Source organism: Lissotriton helveticus, chromosome 7 (assembly GCF_964261635.1).
Source record: "Lissotriton helveticus chromosome 7, aLisHel1.1, whole genome shotgun sequence".
Lineage (NCBI taxonomy): Eukaryota > Metazoa > Chordata > Amphibia > Caudata > Salamandridae > Lissotriton > Lissotriton helveticus.
Window position 1 is genome coordinate 415,786,223 of NC_136068.1, and position 24,305 is coordinate 415,810,527.

Sequence of the window (24,305 nt, forward strand, 5' to 3'; positions counted from 1 at the left end):
GTTTCGGTCGAATTATGATACAAGATGGAGGGCAAATAATGTTCAGAATAGGTAGAAGGGGGCACGGTAGACTTATCTTGACCCCCTAGGTTTTGTGAGGGTGGCTGAGGAGGCCCATATGTGCGAAAAAAAACATTTTTTTAAAAAATTTCGCGAGGTTAGCTCCCGGTACGCGTACCGGGTAGCGCCCCAGGGAGTGTACTTTGTTGAAAATTAGTGAAAAAAGTTAGAGTAAAATAATAATTGTGAGTGATTAGATGTAGGGTAGCTCTGAGAAGAGCTTTTGGGTTTATGGTACATTTAGGTACTTATAAGTAGGTACCAATGCACATTCTTAAATTCAGAGTGAAAATTCTGTTGCCCTCATCTGAGAAGTGAACTCCATCTCCTCTGTAGATATCTTGCATGTAGTAACGCAAGTTATTGTTGTACAGGGAGCCCATTCCATGGTCTCTCATGTAAGCTGAAACAGATTTGTTTACATGCTTCCTCGACTTCTCAATTTGTGGACAAAATTGGTTTGACCACCTCCATTTCTGTCTTTGGCATATATTTGAATATACCAAGGCAGTCTGAGGAAAAAGTGCCATTAATTGCTCAAAGGTGTCCTTTAAAAGCATTTCCAGACCTACACCAGTCAAAGTGCCCAAGTCATTACCTCCACAGTGCACAATTAACAGGTCAGGTTTGGGCAAATGCATAAAGGTTTTCACCAATGGTATCAATTGGTGACATTTTAATCCTCTGTGGCCAAACCACTTAATTTCCACATCTTGTAAATTGAGGTTAGGTAAATTCCTGCTTTCAACGTACCTTTGAGCCCAGTGAATATAACTATGACCAACAATCCAGACAGAAAACATGGTGAGAGAAGGTTCTCCTGCAGTCAGATGAAGTGTGGCAATGAAATGGCAGTTGAAAAAATGAGAGTTTGAAATGAAAAAAACTATGGAGTTTCTGTGTTCATGAAGCAGTAACAGTGATTGGTGGATTTTGATTGATGAAAACAGAAAGTTAGGGTGTACAGATGTGTTGTTTGAGAGATGTATTTTGAGTGGTCAATAAAAAATCATTAAATGAAAGAAAGCACTGGATATGCAGGTGCACTGAGAGTTCAGAGTTCAATTGCAACATTGTTGTGTGAACTTGCAAACACCAGAGTTTCTCCAAGAGGTGGTTGCTATGGAAAATAGCCAGAAATGGCAGAGGGGGGAAGGGTTTTCATTTGAAAAAAAGTGAGGGAAGAGTTTTGATTGGGTGACATGAGAAATATGTGTGAAGAATTACAGCATTTCTGTGCTTTTGATAGCTGCAGACTCTGGAGTGCATACCTTTTGCTCTGCTGAAGACAAATTGGTGTGTTTCTTAGACTGTTTTCAAACTCAAAGTATTTGCTAAGGTGAGAAAATATTTCTTTATTTTAGATAGAGAATAGTGTGCTTTAAGGAGAAAATTATGATTTATGTGGCGCAAATTGCTTGTAAATATGCTCTCACATGTGCATGCAAAAATTTGATTTTGAATGTTAGTGTTATATAGCCATGTTAAAAGTGACTCAACCATGCTGGAAAGTCAATCAAAAAATGATTTCATGTGTTTTAATGACATTTTAAGTCATTTTCTCATGTGCAGTGTTTAGAAATTATGATTTGAAAATCGTTTTTGTGGAAAAGGAATTGTTTTTAAATTCATGACAAGGATATAATGGTGTATGGTTCTTTATAAGGCAATTGACTGTCCCTGATGTTATTTTTCTCATTTTAATGTAAGACCTTTCTCTGTGGCGCAAATTGCTTGTAAATATGCTCTCACATGTGCATGGAAAATTTAGATTTTGAATGTTTGTGTTAAATAGCCATGTTAAAAGTGACCCAACCATGCTGGGAAGGCAATCAAAAAACGCTTTCATGTGTTTTAATGACATTTTAAGTCATTTTCCCATGTGCAGTGTTTAGAAATTATGATTTGAAAATCGTTTTTGGGGAAAAGGAATTGTTTATAAAATCATGACAAGGACATAATGGTGTATGGTTCTTTATAAGGCAATTGACTGTCCCTGATGTTATTTTTCTCATTTTAGTGTAAGACCTTTCTCTGTGGCGCAAATTGTGTGTAAATATGCTCTCACATGTGCATGGAAAATTTTAATTTTGAATGTTTGTGTTACATAGCCATGTTAAAAGTGACCCAACCATGTAGGAAAGCCAATCAAAAAACGCTTTCATGTGTTTCAATGACATTTCAAGTCATTTTCTCATGTGCAGTGTTTAGAAATTATGATTTGAAAATCGTTTTTGGGAAAAAGGAATTGTTTTTAAATTCATGAGAAGGACATAATGGTGTATGGTTCTTTATAAGGCAATTGACTGTCCCTGATGTTATTTTTCCCATTTTAATGTAAGACCTTTCTCTGTGGCGCAAATTGCTTGTAAATATGCTCCCACCTGTGCATGGAAAATTTTGATTTTGAATGTTTGTGTTACATAGCCATGTTAAAAGTGACCCTACCATGCAGGAAAGCCAATCAAAAAACGCTTTTATGTGTCTTAAGGACAATTTAAGTAATTTTCCCATGTGTAGTGTTTTGAAGTTATGATTTGAAAATCGTTGTTGAGGTAAAGGAATGTTGTTAAAATTTATGTGCGCCATATGCCCCCAAATTTCTTTTTTAGGGTTGCAGCAGGGTGTTCTTGAGACACCCCTGCACCTTTGGAATAAATTCCTAATTTGTGATGAGCAAATTGTTAATCGCAAATTGCACCTTCATTTATATGAGCCTCCTAGCTCATGGAAATGAATGGGTAATTTGCAATTAGCAATTTTCTCATCGCAAATTTGGAATGGTAAAGAATCGCTATTTATTCCTTAAAATTCGCTTTTTTGGAAATGCAAAATAGTTATATGATACATATGGCGGTTGATGTCTAACAAGATAAGAAGCTTAGGGATACATTTATGATGACTGGCGCAATGAAGTAGAAATCACTTACTTCATTGGTAGGCCTTTACATGAATTATCTCCTCTGTATTCTTCATCAAGCGTAACTTTAATCTGCAATCCTGAGTAGGCCTCACCTTAAACAAACCTCTGGATAGGCCACATCCTATTGTCATCCTGAATTAATCATTTAAAATGCTAGGGACAGATTTATGATAGGTGTATACCTCTTTTGTGCCACTTAGAAAACATTGTCCATGGGGAAATGACTTAAAATGTCCTTAAGACACATGAATGTGTTATTTTAAAACGTTTGCAATTTTTTTGGGTCACTTTCAACATGGCTATGTGACTGAAACAGTCAAAATCTAAATTTGCAATGCACAGGTGGGAGCATATTTACAAGGAATGTGCTTCATGGGGAAAGGTCTTATAATGTAATATGGGAAAAATGACATTAGAGACACTGAAATGCCTTATAGAGAAGCATACACCATTATGTCCTTGTCATAAATTTGCAAACCATTACTTTTCCCCAAAAACGATTTTCAAATTATATTTTGAAAACACTGCACATGTGGAAATTACTTAAAATGTCAATAATTCAAAATTTGCGATTCCTTAAATGCAATGTATCAAAAAAAAATATGTAAAAAATGATATTAAGGATTTGGAAACTACCACCAACTTCTAGTTTGTGGTAATTTGCGAATTCTTTTCAAAAAGCATTTTTTTCAACAAAAAAAAAAGGTCCCATATGACGCCCATACATGCCATTAGGGCATGTAGGTGTGCCATGTGCTCTCAAATTTCTTTTTCAGGGGTGCAGCAGGGTGTTCTTGAGATACCCCTACACGCTTGAAAAAAATCCTATTTTGTGATGAGCTAATTGCTAATCACAAATTGCAACCTTAATTCCTATGAGCCTCCTAGCCCATGGAAATGAATGGGTAATTTGCAATTAGCAATTTGCTCATTGCAAATTAGGAATAGTAAAGAATTGCTATTTATTCCTTAAAATTTGCTATTTAGGAAATGGAAAATAGTTTGATGGTACATATGGTGGTTCATCTGTAACAAGATAAGAAGCTTAAGGATACATTTATGATGACTGGTGCAATAAAGTGCACATTACTTACTTCATTGGTAGTCCTTTATATGTATAATCTCCTCTGTATTCTTCATCAAGCGTAACTTTGATCTGCAATCCTGAGTAGGCCTCACCTTAAACAAACCTCTGGATAGGACACACTTTATTGTCATCCTGGATTAATCATTTAAAATGCTAGGGATAGATTTATGATAGGTGTATGCCTTTTTTCTGCCACTGTGCGTCACTTTTATGATGCAGCGGTGGTGCAAAATATTTGCTATGAGGTGACAACATTAAAAATTGATGCATTTAGGCAGATATGTCATGGTGTAAAAAAAAACGTACCACATAAAACCCAATCAGCAGTAATGCAAAAGATGCACCATGTCGCAAGACAGGCCTCACTTGGGGCCATATGTATCAAGCTAATTAGCATTTGCAAAGATCAAAATTCTATGAATTTCGGCCTTTGCGAATGTTAATTAGACAAATGGTATGTATCAAACAACTTTGATGCAAAATAAGGAGTAGCAAAATTTGCTATTCCTTATTTTGCGATTGCACTGAAGCATTTGTAAATTTTGTGACTACTTAAATGCAATGTATCAAACAAAAACTATGTAAAAAATGACATTAAGGATTTGGAAACTATTGTGGTAAATTAGTGGTAATTTGTGAATTCTTTTCAAAAAGCTTTTTTTCAAAAAAACAAAAGGTGCCATATGACGCCAACACATGCCCTTAGGGCATGTATGTGTGCCATATGCCCCCAAATTTGTTTTTCAGGGGTGCAGCAGGTGTTCTTGAGACACCCCTGCACCCTTGGAAAAATTCCTACTTTGTGATGAGCAAATTGCTAATCGCAAATTAAACCTTCATTCATATTAGCCTCCTAGGCCATGGAAATGAATGGGTAACTTGCAATTAGCAATTTGCTCATCGCAAATTAGGAATGGTAAAGAATCGCTATTTATTCCTTAAAATTCGCTATTTAGAAAATGTAAAATATTTTGATGATACATATGGCAGTTCATCTGTAACAAGATAAGAAGCTTAGGGATAGATTTATGATGACTGGCGCATCACCAGGGATGTGACAGTCATCCTGCGCCACTGTTCCGCCACCCATGTTGTGCTGCATTTACAATGTGGCGCAGCATGGGGCAAAAACGGCACAGATGCGTGACGCATTTGTGCCGTAAAGGTGGTGCATTGCTGGAGTTGTATCGCAAGTGCGATGCAGCTCCAGCAAGGCTCAGGGGTGCCCCATCTCCACAATGCTGCGTCAAGACCTATGCCAGCTTCAATCAGGCGCAGGGTTTTGACGCAGCTTTCTCCTATCTGATTGTAAATGCGGCACACCATGGGTGGTAAAGCAGTGGTGCACATTAACTGGTGCATGCCTGGGGATGTGCCATTTAATATAAATCTGCACTTTAACATTTGAGTATGTGCAGGGGACACAGAGTCGTTGAGGCTTATCCAAGGTTAAGAAGAGATGAGTCCTGTTCAGTGAAAAATTAGACATAGGCTTCACCTGCTCAGCATTGCTGGACATGGCTAAATAATAGCTGCAAAATGTTAATCTTGTTAAACAATTTTACTATTATAATCTCTGAGATTTGTTTCTTACTCTGCAACATCTCATTGTTGTTATCTTTCTTTAAAGATAAAGACAACATCAACATGAGCGACAATCAGCAATCAGTTGATTTTGACCTCATCATTGAACTCGTAATTGAAACATCAGTGGATGTTGATCCCTTGGATGATTTAAATCCTGAGGATGAAGAAGAGCGTGATGAGGATGCAGATTTGTCCGAATTATATGATATAGGATGGGAAGCTGACCTGCTTGAGCCTTTGGAATTATAAACATTTATTTTTAAAATTTATAATCAATAAAAAGTAAAAAGGTAAACCGTTTAATTTAAAAATAAAGACACCTTCAAAAACAGGTTATGTGTAGTGTCTTCAATAAAATATTAAAATATGCTCATAAAATTAGATCAGATTCACATATAAAATAGCATAGGTAACATAAATATAAATGTCATTTCTTTTCTGGTATTTCTGTATTGTAAAAATGGCAATGACTAAAAAATCTTCAAATTAAAATGTCAAGTAGTGTGTTATGTTTTTGATCACTATTACTGATTTACTGTTTGATAATAATGTTTATTAACATTATTTATTATATTTTTCCTCAGATTCAACTGCAGATCATTTCAAGATTTTAATATGCCTACAATACAAAGACAGATAAAGGCTGCAAAACGTCAAAGACAGCAGGAGAAAAAAAAAATGCAGCAGTCCTCTAACAAAAAGATTTCTCAAGCCACGAAGAAAGCACCGGGTAAGAGCTCTAAATATTTCATAAGAAATATTTGTAATAAAAAAAATATTACTACAGAAAATGTTTCAGTCCATAACACGAGGAGTAAATCAAATGGAAAGAAAAGGACAATGGAAAATGTTACTGCTAGAGCAAGAGATAAATCTGTGCATGATAGTAGAAGGAAACAACAGTTTAGGGAGATTCGTAAACGAATGTTCCGCAACAGGATAATTGGCAATTTGTTAAAAAATATTAAGAAAGGTCAACAGAAACTAGTTTTTTATAAGAGAAAAAAAAAAGTTGAGAAAGTTATTGATCAGGCATTTGAAATTAAACGTAAGTTATTTATTTTGATAATCAATAGAATTAGGAAGCTAAACAAGGCAATTTTTGATTTCAAAAGAAATAGTAGATGGAAGAGAATAGTTAATCGTAGTAATTTTTGTGAAGTTTTTTCTGGAGAATGGATGCATAGTTCAAGCTGTGAGGCATTTTTTAATGAAGAGAGTTATTTCCAGGATAATGATTTGGTGCATGCAGTTGACATCAGTGGTCGTGCTTATGAAGTGAAAGATGGTTGTCCAGTTGAAAAAGAAAAACTTGTGACAACAGAGGCAGAAGAGTTGTTAGGTAATGAGGTTTTAGGAAGACGTGCTAAGGGTCCTGTGTACACCTGGAAGTGTAGTAGTATTTGCAGTGTGCGACAGGATTCCATCAATTTGCTTTGTGATTTTGTACGGTCATTTAACAAAAAAAGTTTGAAGCAGAAAATGAGGTTGTTGCAAGAATTAGATCCTTGCAGAGTAAGAGAAGTGACAGGTTTGCATGGTCATTCACTGGCTTGTCTTTCCAGGAGAGTATGCCAGAGTGTTTTTCATCATTTCAGGATGCTAGCAGTGCATCATAACAAAGTGAGGAAATTAGTTAGAATGTTGTATTATGCTAAGAGTCCAGCAATTATGCTGAAACAATTATGCGCTGCTCTTTTGCATGGTTCTGAAATAGATGTGAAGAATATATGTGAAGAAATTGAGTTTTGTTACTTTGGAAGTAAAGAGGAGAATGTTGAAATTGAGCAAGAAGTAGAGGGTCATTTGGAAGATAGTGTACATGTTTCCAGTACAGATAATTTCCAGAGGGAAATTGCGACGTTTGACATGAAATCAAGTGAGAGGCCTAATTTCACTTGTGTGTGTTGTAGACGCACTTATTATAAGAATCAGACTAAGTTAGTGGATTTATATGCAAAAAGTGAAAGGGAAAATAATAGTGAATGGAAGGATTTTGCAACATACTTGATGGTAGAAAATTGTTTTGATTTGGGATTGGATCAACGTGTGTGTACTTATTGTTGTAACAAATTAAAACAAAACCAGATGCCTGCTAGAGCAGTTCATAATAATCTGGAATTGGTTGAGATTCCTTCTGAATTGAAGGACTTAAATACTTATGAATCTATTTTGATTCAAAGTATCCATCCCTTTCAGGCTATTGTAAGAATGGAGCCAAAGACAGGGAAATTGCCTCCATCAGATTTACAGAGAGGATTAAAGGGAAGAGTTGTTTATTTGCCTCTAGATTTGAAGAAAAACATTAACACAATTGGAGTAGAAAAAGTGGAAGAGGAACCTCTGGTTATCTTAGTTAATGGGGTTCCGACAAAGAATAAGAAAATATGGCAAGATTTAGTAGATGTTAGGAAAGTTAAAAAGGCAACATTGTATTTGAAAAAAAATAATAAATACTATAAGAATGTATATGTTGCAGAAGAGGAAGTAAGTGAGGAAGAGGATAGCGATTTGTGTGCTGGTCAAATTGAGAAAGTAGAACCCTCTACTAGTGAGGAAATATATGAACATTATAGTGTTCATCCTTTGCATTCCAAGGAAGTCATGGGGAATGCTATTGAGTTGTTTCAAATGAAACAAGCCAAAGGGAGTCCCATTAGTGTTTGGGAGGAAAGTTTGGAAGCTCGGTGTTTCCCACAGCTTTTTCCAACAGGTCAGGGAGGAAGATATGATGAGCGACCTCATCAAATTCCTGCTTCTGAATACCGGACTTTGCGATTGTATGCAGGAGATGCTAGGTTTCGACAATGCATTCCTTATTTGTTTCATCTCCTGTTTGAAAGCGATCTGTCTGGACTGTCATATGCAGTGAACCACATCTTGAAAAGTGGTATACACATGCAAAACATCTCGGCAAGTGATTTTATGGATAAAGTGAATGTCCAAGATAGTATTTTGGATTCTCACCTGATTAATCTCATGGCGTGTCAGCGTGGTACTAATGAGTACTGGTACCGTCGTCATGGTGATTTAAAATGTATGCTGAGGAACTTAGGTACTCCCACATGGTTCCTCACTCTGAGTTGTGCCGAGTATGGCTGGGAAGACTTACTTCAATTTCTACGAGAGGCAAATGCTAACGTAGATAACATCGAATTCAAGACACCCGGAGAACTGTGCTCTTTGGATCCAGTCAATGTATGTAGGTACTTCAATCATAGATTTGAAGCTATGATGTCTTTCATCATGAATAAGAAGAATCCACCTCTTGGAGAGGTGTTGGATTTCTTCTGGAGAAAGGAGTACCAAGCAAGAGGTGCTCCTCATATACATATGTTGTTGTGGATCAAGGATGCACCTAAATTTGGAACGGATCCAGAAGACTCAGTGATGAGTTTCATCCAACAGTATTCTACGTGTGCTGTTCCAAACGCAAAGGAGAAGAAAAGCCTAAGAGAAAAAGTTCTGCGTTTCCAAAGCCATCGATGTGGAAAGTACTGCCGTCGTAAATTCCGAAACAAAGACAAGTTCTACACCAAATGTCGTTTCGGCTTTCCACGACCGGTGATTTCTAAAGGAAGAGTAAACAGTTTGATGTCTTCGCTGCGACATAATGTGATGAAGAAATCACCTAAAAACACATACAATTTGAAGAGGAATGAAGAGTCCAAGTACATCACGACTACAACCCGGTGATTTTGTCCATGTGGAATGCTAATATGGATATACAGTTTGTGGCTGATAACTGTATGGCTGTGGCTCGGTATGTGACGTCTTACATCACCAAAAAAGAGAAGACAGAATTGAAGGATATGTGGGAGGACATTTCCCATGAAAAGAGCCTCAGCAAGAAGTTGTACAGTTTCAGTCTGAAGATGTTGTCGCATCGAGAAATCGGAGCGTACGAATGTTCTGACCGGTTGTCTTCAGCAAGTCTCTATGCCAAGTCCAGGAGTATCGTTTGGGCGAGTCTTGGTCTTGCTGCAACGCGTAATCGAGTTCTCAAACCTGTGCGGGAAATTGAGTATTTGGCGGAAAAGGAGCCAAACAGTACCGACATTTTGAAGACAAACATGTTGGATACATATTATCCAAATCGAAGCAGTCACCTAGAGAATGTTTGTCTGTATGAGGTTCTGCAAAATTACATATTCAAGAGGAACATCAAAGAAGATACTGAGAAAGGAGTGTATGCTGTAATAGGAAGTGAGGGATGTCTGGTCAAGCAAAGAAAATGCCACTTGATAAACCATCGAAAATTGAGTGGCGAATCTCCTGAAAAAAAGGAGTTTTTCTATTTAGCACTTTTGCAACTTTTCAAGCCTTGGCGTGCAGAAGAGGAACTGCTTGGAGATTTCCTCTGTTACGAAGACTCTTTCAATGCCGCCAAGGAGACCATAGAATGTCCTGCTTTTCCCAAATATGTAGAAATGTTGAATGCGGAAATTGAGCAGGAAGCAACGATTGCAGCCGAGATTGCCAGAGACAGTTCTCAGGACAGTCAGAGTTCTGCTTCATTGAGTCAGGATCCACTAGGAGGACCTCTTATTGAAAATGAAGCTGCCACTGCTATGAATGAAGTGGAAAAGAGGATGCGGTTAACTTAGAAGAGTTGGAAAGGCAACTCAACGTTGAGCAGAGGAAAATATATGACGAAGTTACCATGCAAATTGATCATGGATTAAGTCATGATAAGAAAGAGTGCTCATGTACGTCGTTGAAGCCTGTCCGACTGTACGTGAGTGGAGAAGCGGGAACTGGAAAAAGTTTCCTCATTAAAGCAATTTCATGCTATTTGCAGGAAAGGACAGAGTCATCGCTGTCTTGTGTTGTCACTGCTCCAACTGGACTGGCAGCACATAATATTAAAGGGATTACTTTACATCGTTTACTGATGCTGCCAGTGGAGCATGACAACAAATTAGAATATCACAAGCTATCTGGAGATGCTTGTTTTGAAGTTTCAAGAATCTTGAGGAAAATGAAACTTCTTATCATTGACGAAGTAAGCATGGTTTCCAATGTCATGCTTGCCTTTGTGCATTTGAGGATGCAAGAAGTTCTCAAAACAGAGTATGATGTGTTATTTGGTGGCAAACACATCATTGTTTTCGGAGATCTTCTGCAGCTGACACCAGTGAAAGGGCAACCTGTGTTCAAAATGCTCACGCATGAAGATACCAGGAAGTGCCTAGGCAGCATTGGCAACGTCAATATATGGTTAAACTTCAATTATGCTGAACTGCATGAAAATATGCGTCAGGCGAAGGATGAAGTTTACAAGACTATTCTACAAGATGTTAGAATTGGAAAAGTGACTGAGCATGGGAAAGAAGTTTTAAATGCACGATTACTGTCAAATTTATATCCAGAACAAGATGTTGTGCCTGAGAATATTTTTCAGAAAATTACTGAAAAGAAATCTGGAATATGTTTGATGCCAACTCTTGCAGAATGTGCCAAATTTAACAACAAAATGTTGCATTTAGAAAAGCAAGAGATTGTGAAACTGGAAGCTATTGATAGAGTAGAGCATATGGGATCAACAATTATTTTGTCTGAGAATCTGAAAACTAAATTGGATTCATTAGAGAAGAGTATATCTAAAACTGCAGGTTTTGAAAAGACTCTGAATGTGTGCTTGAACTGCCGTATAATTTTAAGAAGGAATTTACATGTTGAAAGAGGTCTGGTAAATGGATCAATGGGTAATGTTGTTGATTTTGTGAAATACAGAAATAGAGATGGAATTGAATTTTTAAAAATTAAATTTGATGGCATTGAGGAAGTACAGCTAATTGCTCGTTGTTCTGCTAGATTTTTGCTTGTAAAAGACTTATATGTTCGCCGTAAACAGTTCCCTGTTTGCTTGGCATATGCGGTGACAATCCATAAATCGCAAGGTTTAAGTGTAGACAGTGCATTGGTGAATATTGGCAGTTCTGTGTTCAAGGAGGGTATGGCATATGTGGCATTGTCACGAGTTAGAACTTTATCGGGATTGTACTTGATTGAGTGTGATGTCAGAAACATTTGTGCAGATCTAGATTGTGTTAAGGAATACAATAGATTAAGAAGAGAGTATGCGCCACATTTGCCTCAGTTTCCTTTGTTTGAGAAACGTCTGGTAGGCCGGAAACGAAGAAATGAGAACAATACTGGGGAGGTTGTAGCAAAAAGACAAAAAGTGAATGAACCTAAAATTACAAGCAGAAACAAAGAGGATTCTGTTGAAGATGTTGTTGGTTTTCAGTTTGAAAACAGTTCTGGTGTCAACTGCTATGCTAATGTAGTAATTAATGTTTTGTTTTCTCTAAAAAATGTAAAAGAAGAGATTGTGGTCAATTCTGATCAAAGATTTTGCAGTTTGTTAAATTCTGTGTTAGAGAAATGTACCACTGATAGAAGAAACATAGAAAGTGTGTCTGAAATTAGAAATCTGTTAGATAGATGTTCAGGCCAAACACAATTCTCTCAAAATATTCAGCAAGATTGTCAGGAGTTTTTAATGTATATGCTTGATGTATTACATGGTGAAGGTGTAGATGTAGATCAGCTGTTTGGGCTTTCTTATCAATGGCAGCATGACTGCGAGAACTGTATGGTATCAAGTACTACTAGTGTAGACTCAGAAAGATTTATATATTTAAGTTTGCCAGACAGTAAATCAGTCTCCTTTAATAAGCTAGTAAAAGCTGCTAATCACAACATGGAGTGTAGCCAATGTAAATCTGAAATGATGTCCACATTATTTATACGAACATATGGCCAGTACGTCATTTTAATGTTCCAACGATGTAGGCCTGATGGAACAAAATTGACAACTTTAATAAAAATGTTTGTAGCTTCGCAGTTGTCAATATCAGGAAGGACTTTTGTAACTACAGCAATTATATATCATGACGGCCCTTCAATAACATCAGGACATTACACAGCTTATTTAAAGTCTAGAAATGGCTGGTCATTCTGCAATGATTCTGTTTTAATTTTCAAAAAAAAATTGCCGTATGACCTTAAAAACTCTTACCTGGTGTTTTTAAAACCAAAATTTTAGGGAAATAATCTCGGGATGTGCTCTGTGGAATTTCAAGAAGTTCTAATGGCTCCTACACAATTTGGCCTTGAGGATAAGTGTAGTTCAGAGACATAACTTCTAATCATAGGACTGGACATCATGGAGATATATGTGCACTTTTAATGAGTTCAGAAAAACTGTTTCTTTTCATAAGCTAATTGAAGCAGCCAATCAAAACATGGAGTAGAGGGAATGTAAGTCTGCAATGCTGTCTACTGTTTTACATTGCTTTGTGATTAAAAGTGATGTAGAGAATTAAATAATTGTAGTACTCATAGAGGTAGTGTAAGTCTGCTTCATATTAAGCAGTATCAGTGTCATAGGAAATGTAGAACATGACTGAGCAAGAAGGGGAAGATATTACTATTCCAGGATTGTGAAAATGATCTTCAACATTTTAATTGTGAAAGTTGCGGAAATGCCAAATGATGGGATTGGCTTACAAGAAATCCAAGAGTTATAAATATCTCTGACTAGATTTGGCCTTGTGGAAAATAGTGGTAGAGAGCAAGAAGTCATTTATTGCATGTAACGTATTTTTAAAAACGATGGAGGTTTTCTTTCAGAAAGTGGCGGGCTGAAAGTAATAACAGCACAAAAGAGTGTAAGCTGTTCATAGGACATCCTTGGACGTCATGGAAAGTAAGTTAACTTTAAGGAGTTCTGAATTTTAATTTCTGATGTTGTATGGGTTTTTTAAACACAATCATTTTGATTGTGTTTTTTTTTCCCCGCTGTTACATGATGAATACCTTCAAGTCACTGTTTTTAGTGAATTTTGATACATTCTGAGAACAGCAAAAATAAACCATTTAACATGTATAATTAATTCTGTACTGTTTGCATTTATGATGTATATGTAGAACTGTGTAGGAGGCATGGAGAAGGTGAGTTTTCTGTAAGTATTAAATTTATTGCATGCAGTGCTGCACTTCTACGTATTCTTTCATATGCTGGACTACATCTGCACAATGAGATACCTAAGCAAAGGAAACACAAGTGATGTGGTTGTGAAATGAGCAAAATAAATTGCACATATTTCAATTACATCACCTGTGTTTCCTATCATTATGAATCACATTGTGCAGATCAAGTTTAGGTCTGTCCAGGGAAACATAGGAGGTTTCTACTTTGTTGAAGAGTGCAGTGGACATGACTCACTTCATTGGTAGACTTTCACAGATATTATCTCCTCTGTACACTTCAACAAGTGTAAATCTCATCTTGAACTCTGAGTAGGCCTCACCTCAAACAAATCTCTGGATAGGAGACATGTTATTGGCATCCTGAAGCGACACTTTTCTGAAACAAGAGCAATGCAAAAGATGCACCATGTTTTAAGATAGGCCTCACTTCATCTGCATCAAGATACTGTTAGTTTAAAATGTATATCTTTAGGATTGTGTAGAGGACCTGGAGAAGCAGAAGCTTCTGTCAGTGTCAAAGTTGTTGAAAAACTATTTGTCCTTCAATATTTTCCCTTGTCTTTTGTAATTTTTAAATACATGTTTTAATATTTTTCAAATGTTGGTTCTCTCTTTCACAGATTGAAAGTATAAAAATAAAATGTGATTAATTTAACGGCAATTACAAGGTAAATAGTTGTACTCTTTTCGTTACATTTCTATCACATTCACCTACTATTAGATCCACTGCTTCACTTCTTTAATCCTCAGTTTCCTGCCTTTGTTACTTTCCTCATTCCTTTCTCTATTACCTACTTACTCAACTCCTTCCACTCTTTTTCTCAGTCCCTCTGTTCTCATAGTTCCTCAGTCTTGTTCACTCACTCCATCTCTATTACTCTTAGTGTCTGTGAATTACTTTCCCACCTTTTTTTTTGGACCGCTTCCCGGGAAGTTGCCTGGTTCGCAAACCAGCAGCGTTATGGGAGTCCACCATTTTGTGTTTCGGTCGAATCAAGATACAAGATGGAGGGCAAATAATGTTCAGAATGGGTAGAAGGGGGCACGGTAGATGTATCTTGACCCCCTTGGTTTTCTGAGGGTGGCTGAGGAGGACCATAGTTCTTCACTCTTGTTCACTCTCTCTGTTTCTATTAATGTCACTGTTTATGACTGATCATAAATTTTTTTTTTTAAAAAGAACAGTAACTATAAGGGAAGGAAACAGACAGTTATGTTAAAAGAAAGACAGCTATAGGGAGTAAACTAAGGATACTGTTACCTACAATCCACTGCTGTTGATGTTACTGACCATGTCATGAATGATGTAATATGTGACATCATCAGCAGTGGATTGTAGGTAACAGTATCTCTTGTTTACTCCCTAACGCTGTCTTTCTTTTCACATAACTGTCTGTTTGCTTACCTTATACTTACTGTTCTTTTTTTTAAAAAATATTTTTTTTGGTTAGCTTCCGGTACGCGTACCGGGTAGCGCTCCGGGAGCGAACTAAGAGAAATAGAGGTTGGCAGAGTTTCAAATATTCTACCAATTTTTTTTATAATGGGGAGTTAGTTCTGAAAAGAACTTTTTTTTTTATGTTTTTGTTGTTTTATATTTTTTTTAGTATTTTTTGAACATTTTTTTACTTTTTTTGTATTTTCTGAACGTTTTTAAAAAATTTTTGGTTTTTTTGGGGGGGGGGGAAACAAAAACGATCCATTGTAAAGGGCTCAACAGGAGCAACAAAAAAAAAAGAATTTATTTTTTGGGGTGTCTCGGACAAACATTAACATGATTTTGAATAGCTCGTAAAATCAAACTGATGCTACTTTCTCTGTAGCAGATGAAAGCGCCACATTCCACGCACACTTGCTTTACGTGCCCAAACAACATTTGGATGTTTGCGATCATCTCCCTCGCCTCTGGTCCCGACACCTCTGGGACAACCGATCTTCTTGCCATTGGGAGGGGATTTTGTTGTTCGTCACGTAGCTGGGCAGCACTATAATTATTTGGGTGCCACCTACTCATATGCCGATGCATAGTGTGATTGCCGTAACTGTATTTTTTATCAGTTCCCCTTGACAATCTATCACCGCATATACGGCAAAACACGTAGCGTGCATTCACTTTTTTTTGCCCCTCTGGAATTCTATAGAATTGCCAGATGTAATTCTCCTTTCGATTGTACCTCCTGGGCTCCTCTGGCAAAAACTCAGGCTCTTCCTCCTCTTCCTCCTCTTCCTGTTCTTCCTCTTCTTGCAAAATTACTTCTGCAGGTGGTCCTCTCTTTCTTGGATTTGGTGGAGGTGGTGGGTTAGCACCAGCTGAAGCTACTAATGAAGCCATCTCAAAGTCTAAATAAAGGGTCTTTCTCTCACCAAGATGAAAGTCAGAGTGAGGAAAGAAGGAGGGGTTTTCATCATTTGGGAAAAACAAAAGTTCTAAACCAATGAAAAGTGTTCATTTTAGATCACATGACCTAGTATTACATCATTAGGAAACCAAAAGTGAAATGAACCAATGAAAAGTGTTATTACCGAGTCACATGACCTGCTGTGTTTACGTTACGCGGTCGGCGCCGCGCCGCGGATCGCTTCCGGTTCGCGTACCGCTACGCTTCCGGGTACGCGAACGTAGCACGTAATATGACGTATTACACGAGAACTCGAAACGTCATGCTGACGCGAAGCGTCACGATGTTGTTTTGTAACGCGAGAGGTGCGCAAAAGGAACGTTTACCGGTTCGCGTACCGGGTCGCGCCTCCGGATTGAGCTAACGGGAAGCTAACGCGTACCGGGAGCGAAACAAAAAAAAAAAAAAAAAAAATTGTATTAAAAACATGTAAAAAATATTTTTCTATTTAAAGAATAATACATTGTAAAGGTTTTGATATTAGCTATTAAAAAACCAATGAAATTCACTGAAAAAACCATAGGTTATAGACCATATATAGTTAGGAATTAGCATTTACAAAACCTTGAAAATTCACTGAAAAAACCATAGGTTATAGACCATATATAGTTAGGGATTAGCATTTAAAAAACCTTATTTTACTCACACAAAACCATTGAAATTCCATATATAGTTAGTTGTACTAACTATATATCACGCACCCGCAATCCACTGCTGATGATGTCACATATTACATCATTCATGACATGGTCAGTGACATCACTGATGACATCACTGATGACATCTCAAATGACATCACTGATGACATCACTGATGACATCTCAAATGACATCACTGATGACATCACTGATGACAAAATCCAGTGACTGTATTTTTCTGTAAAGTTAAAATATGTCTTACATATTTATGAATGAGTCGATGTATAAGTGTCTGGACGAAGGATTTAGTAGGTGCATGACTGAATGTATGAGTGAATGATTAAATGTGTCTCACTGAGTGCATGGGTTAGTGACTAAACTGTCTTAATTTGTGCATCATTATGTCTGTTGTTCTGTAAACTGCTGCATGTGTTGATCAGTAGCTATATGAGTAACTATATGGGTTATTGATTGGTTGCCCAAGCATTTGTATGGGAGACTGAGTGTGTGTGTGGGTGGCTGGGAAGTGTATGACTCTGTGCATAGATGTATGGGTTCAAAAGTGCATGTTGGAAACAGCTGTATGGGCGGTTGACTGTGTGCATGACTGTATTGTTGAGTGAATAGATATCTCAGTGCTACATGTCAAATTAAGTACATATGTAAAATACAATACATGTGAGAGTTGACATATATAAATAACTGTGCATAAGAGCCAGTGAATGTGTGAGTGGCTGTATGGATCATTGTGAACTTGTATCCAGGATTGTATAAGTGAGTAAATATGTCTTAGTATATGTTTGAATAAGTAAGGTGTGTTTAACTGTATAGTTAAGGAAATGGAGGTGTGATTGATTGTTTGCATGACTGTCTAGGTGTGTGTGTAACTTCATGGATGAGTGACAATCTGTGAGTCTGTGTTTACACTGAGTGTATCTAAGGTTATATTAGAGTCTGAAGAGGTTCATCGTATTATCACATAAATGATTTTATCAGTGATGTCATCAGTAATGTCATTTGAGATGTCATCAGTGATGTCATCAGTGATGTCATTTGAGATGTCATCAGTGATGTCATCAGTGATGTCATTTGAGATGTCATCAGTGATGTCATCAGTGATGTCACTGACCATGTCATGAATGATGTAATATGTGACATCATCAGCAGTGGATTGCGGGTGCGTGATATATAGTTAGTACAACTAACTATATATGGAATTTCAATGGTTTTGTGTGAGTAAAATAAGGTTTTTTAAATGCTAATCCCTAACTATATATGGTCTATAACCTATGGTTTTTTCAGTGAATTTTCAAGGTTTTGTAAATGCTAATTCCTAACTATATATGGTCTATAACCTATGGTTTTTTCAGTGAATATATATATATATATATATATATATATATATATATATATATATATATATATATATATATATATATATATATATATATATATAAAAGTGTATATGATAGAAAGAGTTGCTCCTGGGTGGGCCGCACACCAGAAAGGTTAGTGAAGGTCAGGGAAACTGAAGATGTGCCCCATGCGTCTCCCGACGAGTTTCGAGCAAGCGCTCTTCTTCATGGAGATGCAGCAAATAAACACCAGCAAAGGGAATTCCAGTTACCACCCCATATATTTATTGGAATACAACCAAGATCTGAGGGCGGTTCCGTGCTGTGTGACTTTGGCAGCAGGAAACGGACATGAAAGGTGGTTGCTGGCACTGGGGGAACTTCTTGTGTGTGTTCCAGATCTTATACCATCATCGCAGGACGCCAGCAGCCCACTGGGGCAATTACTATGTTTTACAAGGACTTCCAGTCCCAGAATGCTTTTGCTATGCTCACCTGAACTTGGTTGTATTCCACTAAATATAAGGGAAGGTAACTGGAATTCCCATTGCTGGTGTTTATTTGCTGTATCCCCATGAAGAAGAGCGATTGCTCGAAATGTGTCGGGAGATGCATGGGGCACATCTTCAGTTTCCCTGACCTTCACTAACCTTTCTGGTGTGCGGCCCACCTGGGAGCAACTCTTTCTTTAATTAATTGGAGGCCGGCTCGGTCACGGGCTGCACCGCCGCTGAGGGGCGGTTCCGTGCTCCGTGACTTTGGCAGCAGGATACGGACATGAAAGATGGTTGCTGGCACTGGGGGAACTTCTTGTGTGTGTGTTCCAGATCTTGTACCATCATCGCAGGACGCCAGCAGCCCACTGGGGCAATGACTATGTTTAACAAGCAGGGCCGGACTGGGAACCGAAATCGGCCCTGGCAAAGTGCTCGGCTGGCCTCCCCTCCCCCCAGGGGGTTGAGGGGTGCAACCGCGCTCTTTGCTAGGGCCGATTTTCGGCCGATTTTGTTACAGTGCCGTTTTTGCAGCTATGCTGCAAAAAACGACCCTGTAACAAAACCGGCCCCCTGGGGCCCAAAACCGGCCCCCACCCTCGCGGCCGACCGGGGGATTGCCCGGTGCCTGCAACGGCCAGTCCGGGCCTGTTTACAAGGACTTCCAGTCCCAGAATGCGTTTTGCTGTGCTCACCTGAACTTGGTTTTATTCAATAAATATAAGGGGAGGTAACTGGAATTCCCATTGCTGGTGTTTATTTGCTGCATCTCCATGAAGAAGAGCGCTTGCTCGAAGCGCGTCTGAAGATGCAGGGGGCACATCTTCAGTTTCCCTGACCTTCACTAACCTTTTTGGTGTGCGGCCCACCCGGTAGCAACTCTTTCTTTCATATATGTGTGTATATATATATTACCTACTGGCGGTCGCCAGTAGGTATATATAGTTAGGATTTTTTCTCTATGGGATTTTTGAAAATTCTATGTCTAATAACTTTGGCGTTTGTGGACGGAATTGGCTGAAATTTTCAGGAAAATGGAACATTTTGTTTCTGAGCAGCCCCTGAAAATTTGGGGGGGGTTCGTCAAGGGGGGGCCGAGAAAAAAGGGGGGTCCCAAAACGTGTTTTTAACATTGAGTTTTCCATAGGGCGGTTGGCCTCACTTTTAGCCCGAACGGCTGAATGGATTTGCACGAAACTTGGCAAAATTGTAGGGACTGGTAGCCCGATGTGCCTTTTGTAGGTCTCAATATATGTGCTCCAGTGGATTTTGAGAAATTAACGTTTAAAAAAAGATATATATCTGTAACAGCGGACCGGGCAGCGCTCCAGGACGCGTACTTTTCGCGCAACGGAGCTTTGTGAAGCGAAGCTGATTGGTTCTCCGGCGTCTGTCAACATTCCAAACAGTCCGTAGCGGCCGCCATCTTGTCTCTCGGTAGGATCGAGAGACAAGAGGAGGCCAAAGCGAAGGGGCAAATGACCATAAGGGGGAATAGTAGATCCTCGCTGACCCCCTACGTTTGATGTGGAGGTTTTAAAAGGGCTCCGCGGGGCAAAAAAAACCCAAAATAATAATAATCGAACGGCTGAATGGATTTGCACGAAACTTGGCAAAATATTAGGGACTGGTAGCCCGATGTGCCTTTGCTAGGTCTCAATATATGTGCTCCAGTGGATTTTGAGAAATTAACGTTCAAAAAAAGATATATATCTGTAACAGCGCTCCGCTTCGCGTACTTTTCGCGTTACGGAGCTTTGCGAAGCTGATTGGTTCTCCGGCGTCTGTCAACATTCCAAACAGTCCGTAGCGGCCGCCATCTTGTCTCTCGGTAGGATTGAGAGACAAGAGGAGGCCCAAGCGAAGGGGGAAATGACCATAAGGGGGCATAGTAGATCCTTCCTGACCTCTTAGGTTTGATGTACCATTTTGTCAAGTTTGGTGTAATTCCGTTCAGCCATTCAGGCTGTAGACGTATGTAAATGTCCTATAGAAAATTGCATGGGGAAAACACATTTGAAAGTGTTGAAATTTAGAACCAATTAAAATGTTACTTTGGTTTTGTATTTGTGTGTGATGAAAGTTAATTGGTTATGTATATATGTCAAATGAGAGGAAACCACAGCCATTTTGTGATACTACTGTCTGAGGTACATTTGTGAGGAATTTTTGGTGGTGAATTTCTGGTGTTTGATTTACACAGTACTAACACTTCTGCTACTTTTAAAAAGGTGAGTTGTTAATTTGTAAGGGGAACTATGTTGTACACTTGAAGATAATTTGAAAAATGTTTTCTGTTATTTATTTGCAGTCCTTCTGTTATACTAAATACTTGATAAAGTTAGTTTTATATTATGTATTACTAAAAACGATAAATGAAAGTGATTATTTTTTTCTGCAATTTACAGCAAGCAATTTCAAAATAAAATGGCTCACAATGAAGAGACCGTGGCAATTTCTTTTGAATTGTCCACTACATTGATTGAAATTGAGAGCACCAATAATGAAATATTGTCACAAGGAGGACATGACTTGTATGATTCCATTAGATTGATTGAAATGGACAGCACCAAGAATGAAATATTGTCACAAGGAGATGACTTGAATGATTCCACTACATTGATTGAAATTGAAAGCACCAATAATGAAATATTGTCACAAGGAGGAGATGACTTGTATGATTCCATTAGATTGATTGAAATGGACAGCACCAATAATGAAATATTGTCACAAGGAGGAGATGACTTGAATGATTCCACTACATTGATTGAAATTGAGAGCACCAATAATGAAATATTGTCACGAGGAGATGACTTGAATGATTCCACTACATTGATTGAAATTGACAGCACCAATAATGAAATATTGTCACAAGGAGGAGATGACTTGAATGATTTTTTTGATCAATCTCTTGATGGCGAATTTATCGAGTGTTTGGAGACCATAGAGTTACAAGAATCATCATTGGAGACTTTTAATGAGGACATTGCTGATGAGGACATGTTACTAGTTCTTTCAAATTTAGAAAATTCTGAAGAATAAATTTATATTTAGAAATCAAAAATTGTTTGAGACATTATTCATTTTTATTTTTAATTTATGAGGTTGTAGCGAAGTGATTGTAGTATAAAATGAGACTTATAGTATAGAGTGCAACATTTTTATGTTACATGGTAAGTTTACTCATATTTACTTCCCTTCTGCCACTATATTATCTCCAATGTGTATTTGACATCTCTTCTTCATCTCCGGCCTCCTTTCTCTCACTGTGTGTCTCCGATGCATCTTATCGCTGCTATTTTGTGTAATTACAGAAGAGAGTAAAATAAAATAGTTCGGAACGTGAAAAGGGGGCAAAGTAGAGTACTCCTCACCCCCTAGGCCTTTTTAGGCGGTCCCAAAAGGATCAGTTTCTGCTTTCCTGAGAGATTATGGTATGAGTTCCATATACCACAATAACTTGCATTACAACATGCAAGATATCTATCTCCTATTACCAACTTTTGGAGATATTCGCGCTAAGCGCGAATATCTCCAAAAAGTAACACCTGCCCTGAGCAGTTCTTAGCCATGTTATCCAATGGGAGGTGGATAACATGGCTAAGAGCATTAGCTCGGTAATGCATGAATATCGCTGAGTTTTTAGCGATATTCATGCATTGCGGCCATTTATTATCGCATTTGCGATAAACCTTGATAATAGCAAGGTTTATCTTCGATAATTTCTGACGATGCTTAGTGGTAAAAAATTGGTTGGTAAGCATCGTTAGCGATAAATATCGCTTAACTTTGGTAATATGCCCCAACGTCTGTTAACGTTCGATTCGAAGGAAATGAGGAAGTGTTGAAAAACATTGTCTGCGCCATCTTGCCTTTTTTGAAATGCCACACTTTTGTCGTGCACGGCAGCCATTTTAGATGTCTTGACCAGACCCACTCTCTGCACGCTGTCGATTCGTAGCATGGCTCCTCACCCACGCAAGCATCTTCCCTAGGCACTGGTCACCACCGCTCTCTGTCTTATGCATGGACAATAAACCTCCCCCCATCTGCGCTGCTCTTCCCTGAGAATCACACTCTGTGCCCGCCCGACACCTCCCTTTCGCCCTATTCACTACCGCACCCTCTGACACTCCTCTTTCTCTGTGTCCGATTGTCCAGGCTATCAGCTAGCCCTGCAGATGTAGTTTATGGCCCCAGCTGTAAAGAATCACCCCTCTTCAAAGGAGTTATAGTAGATCAAGGCCCACACCCGATGAGATCCGTCACACCACACGTGTTCCTACTATCTGAAAACCATCCTGTATTGTGATTGGGGAGGGGACCGAGCCTGAAGCGGAAGATTCCAGGAATGACTCTTTGTACATCAAAGTTTTTACAATTATGTGTCACATTAAAAATATATAGCACTCCAACAAAGTAGTAGGAATATAAAACTTTAATAACATATAAATATATACAAGAAAACAAAAACAGTAAAAACATTTAAACAACGAAGAGACCGTGGCAATTTCTTTTGAATTATCCAATAGATTTATTGAAATTGACAGCACCAATAATGAAATATTCTTGTCAGTAGCGGTCTGTTGTGCGAATAGTTCCAAGGCAGCAGAACGCGCTGAAATCTAGATGGCACGAAAGTGATGTCTAGTAAGTTGCCGCCCAGCAAAAAACGGCGTGGGGCGCCGCGGGGGTGAGTGAGTCCAGTAGGCACCACAGCTATTCTTACCGGCATTGCAGAATTACTGCTGGGGACAATGCCTGTGCTGTAGCAGGGTCACAGCAGAAACAAAAAGGATTCTGTTGAAGATGTTGTTGGTTTTCAATTTGAAAACAGTTCTGGTGTCAACTGCTATGCTAATGTAGTGGTTAATGTTTTGTTTTCTCTAGAAAATGTAAAAGAGGGGGAGGCAGTCCAAAGTTCCGTTAAAAGGGCAAAGGAAAGGATCGGTGGTTTGAACTATCAGTCAAAAAGGGGAGGGGGTGCAATAATTTTTCCTACCGGGTCACACTGTGCTTTCACCGGAAGTGAGGTCTGCAGGATTCTAGTAATTCAAAGTGAGGCTGGCGCCAGCATGGGAGCGCCGACGTCCCGCGGATACAGTTTCGTCACTCCACGGGCGATCATGGCAGTCATTCCCCATCGGGGGTCGGAGACTCCCGCGGCTCCTCTAGAATCTTCAAGGTCGTGGAGGACTACGGTGGTGGAGTCAACCAGTGACCGGGCCATTTCTTTATGCTGGGCCCGCTCTTGCCAGGTCGACCGCCATTTTGAGAGTTCGGCAGCTACTGGCGATCGCGGGGTCACATGAGCGGACGGGCTCCACCCTGCCGGGCGAGACGTTGCAGCATGGCCACAGTGGAAGAACCCTTTTCCGGGCGCCTGGAGCGCTGAGGGTGCAGCTGGGAAGCCTCCACCTGGGGAGGCGGGAGAGGCCTGTTCGCACCGTCTCTCCCTCCCAGATCACCCCACGGCGTCTCGCTTGAGATTTGTTATGGCCGGACCAGACGATGAGGACGAGGGGGGGGGGGGTCAGAGGCATGTGCAAGACATCCCCCCCCCAGTGTTGTCGCAGCCATTATAAAAGAAAGAAGTGTCCCGTCCGTCTTCGGGCCGGGCTTCCGGTGGATGTCGGCCGGACGCCCCTGGCTCTGGCCCCATGAACGGGTTTCTTGGTTTATCGGCTGCAGCCGGATCCCGTCGGCCTCGGCCCCCCGACCGTTGGTGGCCGGACCGGAAGAGCATGTGGCGGGACTACCT